Source organism: Belonocnema kinseyi, chromosome 8 (genome assembly GCF_010883055.1).
Source record: "Belonocnema kinseyi isolate 2016_QV_RU_SX_M_011 chromosome 8, B_treatae_v1, whole genome shotgun sequence".
Classification (NCBI taxonomy): Eukaryota; Metazoa; Arthropoda; class Insecta; order Hymenoptera; family Cynipidae; genus Belonocnema; species Belonocnema kinseyi.
The window spans coordinates 80953010-80965205 of NC_046664.1; positions in this window are offsets into that span (position 1 = coordinate 80953010).

A 12196-nucleotide genomic window follows, 5' to 3' on the forward strand; every position below is an offset into this window, starting at 1 on the left:
TAGTCCAGAGCTTATAATCTTGATCCTATTTGAGCATTTAAAAAATTAAAGGTAAATAAATTTCCAAGAGATTTATGAGAGTGGATTTTTTTATTAAACTTTTTTTATTTACAACAAATTAAAAAAAATAAAATAAAACCTCCCATTTTGTTGAAAATACTCATATTTATTACATATACATATTTTATAATACATATTTTATACATTTCTCGCTTTAAAGACTACTTTCTTTGTACAAAATTGGTCGGAAATACACAATATGTACGATTTTTTAATAATTGATAGCAATTATTAATTATTTGAATAAATCTGATAAACAAATCCAGATTTTTGTCCATTTTTAATCGAGATATATATCTAAATAACTTTGAAATATTGTTTTTATTTTATTAATGCGTCACAATTGTTTCTTTTTGTATAAATAATTTTATTGAAAAATCTGCTATGCTGCTAAAGCTATTATATAATTAAAATTTAAATTGTTTGAAAAAACGGTGTCGTGCTTTAAAAAAATGCCGAAGGCGCGCATTTGTTATTAAAATTGTTTATAAAGAAGCTTTTTGGGCTCATGGATAAAATAGTCAATTTCGTTTAGACAAAAAGAAATTTGCCTGTTAAAAATTGACGAAAATCTGTATTTTGTTTTCTAAATTTATTTAAATATTTAATAGTAGTAATAATAAGGATTTGTGTACTTCATTTGTTTATGTGACTAAGTATTGTTCTTACGTTTATTTAAAAAAAATAGAAGATTAGAGCTCCATCTATTTTTACTGGTGAAGCAGTATTTTCACTCTTTAATTTGTTGCAATAATAAAAAATAAACCTTTTTTTAATGCTATTACCTGCTGGATATGATTTGCAAGAAGTATTTACTGATTTTATCAATCTTCTTTGATCCACTTTGTACCATCTTGAATTATTAAAGAAATTAATGATGTGCTAGATTTCTGCTCTATTGTGTGCCAAAAGATTTATTGAAAAATCCAAATTCGAGACAGAATTCCAAAAAAAAAAATATTTTCTAGCAAATCATTTTTTTTTAAGCCCAGCAACGCCATTTAGTTTTTTCGAACATTGAAAAATATTGTGCTGTAAATAAGAATTTAAAAAATTGCTTTTAGAAAAACCTTCCTTTTTCGAAAAAACCAAATAGGAGTGTAGATTTTTTTCGAAAATCAAAATTTAATTAAATCTCAATCTTAAATTAAAATCCTATAACCATTCAAAAATTTGTCAAATAAAATTAATTATGTATTTAGGAGTGGACATCATCTAAAATAATTACTAATTTTCCTAATTACTCTGTTCTTATAGAATAACTGTAGCTTATACACAATAGGTGGCCCAACATTTTTTCTCGAATTTGTATGTATATCTTCCTCAATTTTCTTCGGATCTAAAAAAAAATTTGTTTTTTCTGTTAACAAACAATTATATTTATAGAGTTACCCGAAGCCCCATGAAGTTTAGCACGAAATTTCCATAAGAAAATAGAAACACTTTTTTGTACATTTTATTCAGAAGTACTTATCCATAGAATATGATTAAAGAATTAATTTTTTAATTTTACCTCCATCAGTCTTTTTTTTAGGTTCCCAAAAAAACCCCATAAGTAAAAAAATTGAGTTTTGCGAGTTTTTAATGATAATTATAATTTTGTTTTGGTTCTGCTTAATAGAAATTTTTTATAACTCATGAAACTTTACTTTCTATTCATTCCTAGATATTTAAATTGTTTTTTAAAACAAGAGATTATTATTTATAGCACTTTTGTCTTAGTACCTAGCTGAAAAATCGTATACAGGAACCATGGAGGATCCTGCACATGTTTTTGGATTTTTTCTTTTTTGTTTATTTTTTTAAATTGTTTCTGGACACTTTTGTCTTTGATCGCAGTTAAAAAACCGTGTACAGGAACCTTGGAGGATCCTGGACATGTTTCTGGATTTTATATATTTTTTTGTTTCTGGGCACTTTTATCTTTGAACACAGCCGAAAAATCGTTTACAAGAACCTTGGAGGATCCTGGACATATCTCTGGATACGAGCCTGCCTACACACGAACCTGCACAGAAACCGTCAAGAAAACCAGTACAGGTTCTTATGCAGGTTCGTATTCAGAAACATATCCAGGATTCTCCGAGGTTCCGGTACAGAAATTTTCAGCTGGGAATAGAAAAGTTAAAAAAGCTGGAAAGTTGCAATTTTTTCTAAAATTTTCCACTTTTTTCAATTTTTCACTTAAAAAGAGATAATAATTTATGGAGTTCAACACAAATAATTGTTTAAACAAATTACTATTGTTTGTGCCACTTTTCTCTTAGAACTCAGCTGAAAATTCTTGTGCAGGAACCTTGGTGGATCCTGGACATGTTCATGTACATGAACCTGTACAGGAACCGTGCAGATAACCTGTAGAGGTTTGTGTGAAATTTCTTATCCAGCAAGATGTCCAGGATCATGCGAGGTTCCTGCACAGGAATTTTTAGCTTAAACGAGGAAATAATTAATACAATTTAACGCAAATAATTGTTTCACAAAATTATTATTGTTTATAACATTATTCTCTTAGAAAAATTCTATAGATTTACGACTATTTTTTTAATTTTCTACATTTTATCGACTCTTCAATTAAAATAATTAAATGAAAATTCTAAATTCCTGTAAAAAAAATTATGTGCAGGAATCTCGGAGGATCCTGGCCATGTTTCTAGAAATGAGCCTGCACGCGGACTTGTGTAAAAAACCTACAAGATTACCAGTACAGGTTCGTGCGCAGGTTCGTGTTCAGTAACATGTCCAGGATCCTCCGAGGTTCCTGCACAAGAATTTTTAGCTGAGGATAGATGTCGAAAGTCGCGGTTTTTCCCAAATTTTGCAACTTTATTTCAACTTCTAAGTTAGTGTGAGGTAATAATCAATTAACTTTAATAGAAATAATCATTTGAACGATTTATTATTATTTACAAGAATATTTTCTTAGAATAATACTGGAAAATTGCAGTTTTTTCTAACAAAATTTCTAGTTTTTGTCCATTTTTCATTTTGAACGAGGTAATAATTAATGCAATTTAACAAAAAATAATGGTTTACACAAATTATTATTCTTCATAATAATATTCTTTTAAAAGAATTATATGTAGTTAGGACTTTTTCTGAAATTGCCTACATTTTATCCACTCTTCAGTTAGAATGTGGCTCTAATTATTTCAAGTTTATAAAGTATTTCTTTAAACAATTTTTTATTGGTCTTAACAATCTCCTCTTAGAGTAATGGCATTAAGTTACCATTTTTTTCTGCTCTTTCCACCTTTTTTCAACTTTTCAGTCAGAGTAAGGAAATATTTATGTAAAGTTAACAAAAATAATTGTTTAAACAATTTATTATTGTTCATCACTATCTACTTCTATAGTAATGAAAGATATTTGCGGTTTTTATAAATTCTTAAATTTTTGCATACTTTTCACTTAGAGCGAGATAATAATTATTGCAATTGAAGGCTCAGAGAGCAGAACGGAATGAGCGCTCGGGCAGTAGGCAGAAGTGAGGATGACCCGCAGAAAACGCTATGAAAGAGAGAACGAAATCCGTTCGCTCTTTCTGCGCGTCATCCCCACTTCTGCCTGCTGCTTGAGCGCTCGTTCCGTTCTGCTCTCCGAGCCTTAAATTGAACAAAAATGATTGTTTAAACAAATTATTATTGTTTACAACTACCTTAAGCTATAGTGATGCTAGAAAGTTGCGGATTTTTCTAAAATTTTCAGCTTTACTTTGACTTTTAAGTTAGGAACAAATAAGAAATGTTAATAATAATATTAGTTTAAACGAAAAGCTTCTCAGTGACTAGTTGAAGAAAAATTTACATTAAATATGATCTATATAGAAAATATTGATACAACTTGATACAACTTTCTAACATTATTCACAAAGAATAATGTTATAAATAATGATAAATGGTTGAAACCATTATTTGTATGAAATTTAATTGAGTAATGCCCCGATCTAACTGAAAAATTGAAAATAAGTTGAAAAATACGGAAAACCCGCGGTTTTCTATCTCTTTTCTAAGAGAAAATTTCTAAGAACAAAGTCAAATTGTTTAAACAATTTTTCTAAACATCTAGTTATCAGTAGAAAGTAGGATTTTATAAATTACAAAAAACAAATTATATTTTTAAAAAACATTAAGAAAATTATAATTAGCGTAAAAAGATTTAAAAACTGTGGGTTTTTTTTTAGAAGTTTTAACTCGATTCACCTAATATTGAAGATTCTGGATAAAATTTACAAAAACATATTATTTCTCGTTTTTTTTTCTTATAGAAAATACGTGTCAAAAGTCACGGGGTTCGCAGAACCTTCAAATAGCATTTGAAAAAAAATGATTTTTCTGGTGGATTCGAATAAATTTAGGGCGTTATGCATGAAATTTTTTTTAATCCCATTGAATATTTGGACCACCTTAATATACAACCACTATTGTAAGTAATATTTGTTATTTCCATTTGTATAAATATATAGGAAAATTTTAAATCAATATATTTTTAGTGTCCATATTGTACTGCTATTGTACTATATTGTTTTACATAATATTTGTTGTTATAGCCTGTAATTTGTAACTTGTATTTCTTTAAATAATATTAAATTTATATTTAATATAAAAAGGTCGTAGGTACAGTATAAATCTGCAGTATGAATAATAACAAATTATAATTTCAGCAAAATCACGATTTTGAAAATTTTATAATTTTTAATAAAATAGAACATTGACAATAACGATATTTTTTACCTTGATCTGCATTTGTGATTTGTAGTTATGTGTGATAGAAGTTTGTTGTTTGATCAAAATAGTCTGGATGTATTATATTAATTTTTTATAGATTAAAATACTTTATATTTGGAATGAAGCATCATGGCATTTGAAAAAAGAGGTATTTGGTGTTTTGTCTTTAATCCAAATTATTCATAACTAATTTTAATGTACACACATATTAACCAGAAAATAAAAATCACGTGGGGTTCTACTTTTGCTTATTTGTGTAGGGGAAACTTCCTGCAGTAGATAAACGTTAATTAAAATTACAAATAAGAGATAATTTGTTATTTTAATTTTTATTTATGAACACGTATAGTATCTTAACTATTAATTAAAATTAATTATTTTACTTGCATTAATATTTTTAATTAGGTTTGAATTGATAAAATGTTTACAACTTTTGATCTTTTGTAGAGGAATCTAAAATTTTGGGTTTAAGCTTTTTTTATAATTTTTTTATTATAGAACGCAATACTGAAGCTTGTATTGAAAAATTAATTTAAAATACACATTTACAAAAGACACCTCTGGGAAATCTCATGTCAAATGACCCAATAATAATCATTTCTCTTTTCAATTATACATAAAATACAAATAACAAATTAATTTTGGAATTTCGCCCCCTTAAGGCTGTTCTATATTTTTCCAAAAAAAACTGTGAGTGCGAAAAATTGAGTTTCTAATTATATTGAGACGTTTTCAGAAAACTTAAAAATAATAATTATACTTTATAAAAATTTCTCCATGTATTCTAAAATAAAATTTTTATAAACAATAATAAATTGTTTAAAAATTTGATTGAAACATCAAAATATCAGTTGAAAGTTAAAATAACATCATTTTAAAGGGAAAATTTCAAGGGCAACTCTATAAGCCTAATATTAATGATACTAGCCATAATTTTAAAAAGTCTAAATATCGTTCTTAAATATTAATGTTTTTGTTAAAGAAAACATACTTGTTAATTTTTTTATTCGAGAAAATGTTGTGCTTAAAAATCAAAAAATTAATTTTCCGAAACGGTACCGCTCAAATTTAGTTATCTGAATGAAAGAAACTCACTAGTTAAACATTTTTTTAAAATTGAAAAATGTTTTACTTGAAACTTATCTAATTTGAATTAGTGAAACAAACCATTGTTTTATATTTTCATACAAATTTTTTTAATTCTAATAAATTTGTTTCAAAAAAATGAAATAACGGTGACTATTCTAATTTAATCTAAATAGGTTTCAGATACATTTTTTATCTTTTTAAAAATGAATGTAGTCAAATACAAAAAAATTTATTTTTTCTTCATTAAAAAAATTCCTGTATTCATGAGGATTTTTTTTCATCATTTTGAATTTTTAGTTTTCACTATCCATAGAAAAAACAAATTATCACCATTTTTGCACTTACGGAATAAGTTCTTAAAAATTTTGAAAGGTTTAAAAACTTGCCTGCGCCACTAAACTTTATTTTTAATTTTTATAAATTCCAGTGAGTTTCGGTCCCTAAAAAAATTAAAGGGTTACGGTTTTGACAAATTAATGTTTTTATTGGGCGCTACCGTAATTTTGGGTGTACCAATTTAATTACAAAAAACAATAAATATAAAAATCGGTTTAATGACTAAATCTACTAAAATAAATAAAAAATAATAAAAAAATTGTCATTCGGTATTTTTTTCTTTTCCCGGAAATTTTTGTTTTCAAACCTTTGCCTTTTTTGCCGATAAGATAAAAAGACGACTGAAAAGTCCCCAAAACTAAGATCCTCGACACTGTAAAAACTGTACTTTCATTAAAAATTTTTTTTAATGTTTAAAGTTTTTCAAATTATTGTTTGAATTTAAAATAACAATATTTGAAATAATATATTTCTGAATGGAAAATTTTATTTGAAAATAAGGTCAGGGTTTTTTTTAATTAAAAAAAACATTCTCAAAAATCGAATTCTTAATTAAAAAAAGAAAGAAATTTCAAGATAAATTGGTGCTGAACTGAATTCTGCAAAGTTTGTTTGAATAATATTATCAGGTTCCGAGAAAATTTAGAGAAAATTTTTTTTTCGTTCAAGGTGCTCGTGCTTTTAAATCTTTTCTTAATATTTTCATAAAATTATTTTAATTTTAAATTCAAACAATAATTTTTAAAAAACTTCAAGCATTAACATTTTTTAAAATAAAAGCATTCGATTATTATATTTAAATAATACAGAATATTTATTTTTTTTAAATTATGAATTGCCCTTTACAATTTTCTTTGTTCCTCATTTTTTTTTATTTCATCTTACCGCTTTGCAGAGTGGGCTGAATAGGGAATTTAATATTCAAAATCACCTACTGCCTACAATTCTTAACCGATTTTCAAAGTTTTAAAATAGATAATCAGCAATAGTTGCAAAAGATCGTCTATTGATTCGATTTTTTATTTTTATCATTTTCTATTTTTTATATAAACAAAGAAGGAGAATGAGACATTTTAAAATTATTATTTGTTATACTCAAATGAATAACTTAATTAATCGTATTTCCAATGAAAATGAATGTTGAAGTATCTAAAGAATATAAATAATTAACAGGATATTGAATCTAATTGTTATGAACAAATTATATTACAAAAATATCAAGATCATGGAAATTTTTCTTGCAAAGTATATTTGTAAGTTTAAATTGCTTGATTTTATCTAAATATTCATATTTTATCATAAAAGTTTGTTGTCTGGTATAATTTTTTTATTTTATAAACAAATGCATAGTTTGCTCATTTATAGAGATAAAGTAATCGTTATTCTCTCGAATCGTCTTCCAATTACTACATAAGTAGTGATTTTTAGTGACGAAAAATTGTCAATCGATATTATTTGTTTTTTTTTTAATAAACAAATTTTATAAACAAATGCATAGTTTGGCTATTCATGGGCAGAAAGTAACATTTTTTATTCCAAAAGCCTTAAAATTACATAAGTAATGGTGTTTAGTTATGAATAAATGTTATTTGATATTATTTCTTTATTTTATAAACAAATTCTATAAACAAATGCATAGTTCGATCATTTATAGAGATAAAGTAATCGTTTTTTTCTCGAATCGTCTTTCAATTACATACGCATTGTTGTTTGCGACAAACAATTGTCAATCGACATAATTTGTTTATTTAATAAGCAAATATTATAAACAAATGCATATTTTGGCAATTTATGGGCATAAAATAATTTTTTTTCATTCTTAGCGTCTTTAAATTATATAAGTGGCGGTGTTTATTTACGAGTAATTGTCATTCGACATTATTTTTTTGTTTTAAAGAAATGCATAGTTTAGCCATTTGTAGACAGAAAGTAACCTTTTATTATTGCCTTCAAATGATATAACTGGAAGTCGTTTGTGATGTTCTACAAGAATTAGCTTCCAATTTGTCTATAAATGAAAAAAATTTGCATTTGTTTATAAAATTTGTTTATGAAATAAACAAATAATATTGAATAAAAATTATATAATCATTCCAATCGTAACTAAGCACCACCATTGGTATAATTTGAAGGCGTTAAAAATGAAAAAACAATTACTTTCTGCCCATAATATGTCAAACTTTACATTTGTTCTTAAAATTTGTTGATTAAATAAACAAACAATACCAAATTACAAGTATGCATCATTAAAAATCACCACTAATATAATTTAAATACATTTAGGGAGAACGATTAGTTTCTCACCATAAATGACCAAAATATGCATTTGTTTATAAAATTTGTTTATAAAATAAACAAATAATATCGATTAGCAATTCTAAACATCACTGCTTATGTAATACGAAGACGGTTAGAAATAAAAAACTATTACTTTATCTCTATAAATGACTAAACTCTGCATTTGTTTATAAAATTTGTTTATAAAATAAGCAAATACTATCGATTGACGAGACTTCGTCAGTAAACATCACTACTTATGTAATTGGAAGTCTATTAGAAAAGAAGACGATTATTTTATCTCTATAAATGACCAAAATATGCATTTGTTTATAAAATTTGTTTATAAATTTGAAAAATAATAACTGGTCACCAATCTTTGTCACTAAGTATTGATACTAATATAATTTAAAGAGAGTAAGAATGAAAAACAATTACTTTCGGCTAATAAATGCCAAAACTATGCATTTGCTTATATAATTTGTTTATAAAATAAACAAATTTTACCAGACATTTTACCATACATTTGTCGAAAGAAAACTTTTTTTTTCGATGACAACTTTTTTAATTAGGAACTTTATGATCATTTCAGACAGATTTCATAATTCATTGATCAATTTTATGACTTTTTTAAACAATATTAATAAAAAAATGCATTATTGGGGTGTCTGTCGACGGACATTTTTTTTCTATGTCAGACTTGTTAATTGGGATCTTCATAATAAATTCAGCAAAATTAATGTTTGGTTAATGAATTTTATATATTTTATAAACAAATCTAATAAACAAATGTATTATCCTGGAAGTACAGCCTTATTATACGAATTCAAATAATGATTTTAAAAAACTTTCCCGTCGAAAAATGCCCAAAGAATGCATATGTTTATCAAATTAATTAAAAAAATTAAAGAATTGATTAAATAATTATGAGTGTAAATGAAATTATTATTAAGTTCGCAATGAAAAAGGCTGACCTGAAAAAACGAATTTTTCTTCCAACAGATGCCCGAATAATGCATTTGTTTGTTAAATTTGTTTTAAAAAATCATAAAATTTATTAACTTATCATGAATGTTGCTGAATTTATTATAAAGATCCCAATTCAAAAGTCTCACATAGAAAAAAATCATTTTTCCGTCGATAGACACATTTGCTTATTAAAATTGTTTATAAAATTCATAAAAGTGATGAATAAATTATAAATTTTTCAGAAATTATCATGAAGTTCCCAAATGAAATGACTATCATTGAAAAACCCGAATTTTTCTGCAGACAAATGCCCGAATAATTTGTTCATTAAATTTGTTTAAGAAAATCATTTCGGTAATTAAAAAATTATTCATTTTTCTAAATTTATCATAAAGTTCCTAATTACAAAAAAATTACATAGAAAAAAACGTTTTTATCCAAATTTCTTGCAATATAACTTTAAAAAACGCAAAATTATGTAAAATCGTAAAAACATTCTTTTAACGAATAATTTGTTTATAAATTTTGTTTTGTTTATTACGCCGGTAACGTTAAATAGAAAACATGGCTTTTTTCTTTATATTTGTTTATTAATAAACCAATTAAAAGTCTATTTAAGAAATCAGGCTGGACAACTCGGACTGAACCAATTTGCATTTTTTTTTTTAAGCTGATAAAATTTCAAAGAAAGTTGCCGAGCCTGATTTTTAATTTAGTTTTTCAATTTTATTATAAATAAATAAATATGGCGAAAAAATGACCACTTTTTCTATTTGACGTTTCCGGTACTTTTCAATAATAGGAAAATTGTTGTAATCCCTGAAGTTTACTAGATTTTCATTATATAGAGATATTACCTCATGATACAATAAACAAAAAAATTGTTATAAACAAATTATTTGTTGAATATGTGTTTTCTATAATTTTCAATAATTTGACGTTTTTTAAGTTATATTGCAAGAAATTTGAATGGAAACAATATTTTAATGAAAAATATTTCTCTCAAGACTATTCTTGTTAATATTATAAACAAATTTAATAAACGAATGCATTATTTAGGCATTTTTCGATAGAAAAATTCGTTTTTTTTCTATGCCAATTTTTTAAAATTAGGATCCTCATGTAATTTTCAGAAAATTAATAATTTATTGATGAATTTTATGATTTTATCAAGAAAATTTAATAAACAAATGCATTATTTGGGCATTTGTCGACGGAAAAACTCATTTTTTTCAATGTCAGTCCTTTTAATTGGGAACTTCATGATAATTTTAGCAATATTTATCACTATTTGATATTTTTTTAAACAAATTTAATAAACAAATGAATTATTCGGGCATCTGTTGACAAAAACTTTTTTTTTTATGTCAGACCTTTTAATTGAGAAATTAATGTTAATTTCAGTAACATTCATAATTAGTCAATTAATATTACGTTTTTGTTAAACAAGTTTAATGAAATCAATCATCTAATTATGAATGCTATTGAAATGATCGTAAAGTTACCAATTAAAAGGACTGACTTTGAAAAAAAAACTATTTTTTCCGTCGAAAAATGCTCAAAAATGCATTTGTTTATTAAATTTGTTTAAAAAATATATGAACTAATTATGAATGTTGCTGAAATTAATATGAAGTTCTCAATTAAAAGGACTGACCTGGAAAAAACGTATTTTTCGTCAACAGATGCCCGAATAATGCATTTGTTTATTAAATTTGTTTTAAAAAAATGTATTAAATAGTGATGGATGTTGCTTAAATTATCATAAAGTTCCAAATTAATTTGAGTGGCATTGAAAAAACGAATTGTTCCGTCGATAAGTGCTTGAATGATGCATATGTTTAATAAATTTGTTTGATAAAATCATAAAATTCATCAACAAATTATGAATTTTCTAAAATTATTATAAGGTTCCTAAATTAAAAAAATTAACTTAAAAAAAAAACAAATTTTTCTGACGACAAATTCCTGAATAATGCATTTGTTTATAAAATTCGTTTATAATATTAACAAGAATAGTCTTAAGAGAAATTTTAAAAATTAAAATATTATTTCCATTCAAATTTCTTGCAATATAGCTTAAAAACACGTTAAATTTTTAAAAATGATAGAAAAGACATTTTCAACAAATAATTTGTTTATAACCAATTTTTTTGTTTATTGTATCACGATGAAATATTTTTATATAATGTGAATATATGAAACGTCGGCGATTTCAACAATTTTCCTATTATTGACGAGCACTGAGAACGTCAAATATAAAAAATTGTTATTTTTTTCATCATATTTATTTATTTGTAAAAAAAATGAAAAACCAGATTAAAAATCAGGCTCGAGAATTTTCTTTGAAATTTTATCAGCCAAAAAAAATCAAATCAAGCAGAATTCAGACAGAAATGTTTGTAATAGAATTACAAAGAGACTCACGAGCCAAATTTTTAAAAATAATTTGTTTAAACATTTTTTTGAAACAAAATATGGCGATATCAAGTTTTTTTATACTTAATTTTATAACCCTTTCGTAAATATAAGAATCATAGCCAATTTTAAATTTGACATTAGTTTTACAAAATAAATTTGTTTAAACAATTTGTTTGCATAAATTATTGCTAATTTAAATTTTTTCGCAAAATAAATTCTAAAATCTAATTCTACTGGTAAAAATATGTCTTAAGCAGTATATTTTATATTTAACATACAATTGGTTACAACCATATGACTAAATAATTAATTTTTCA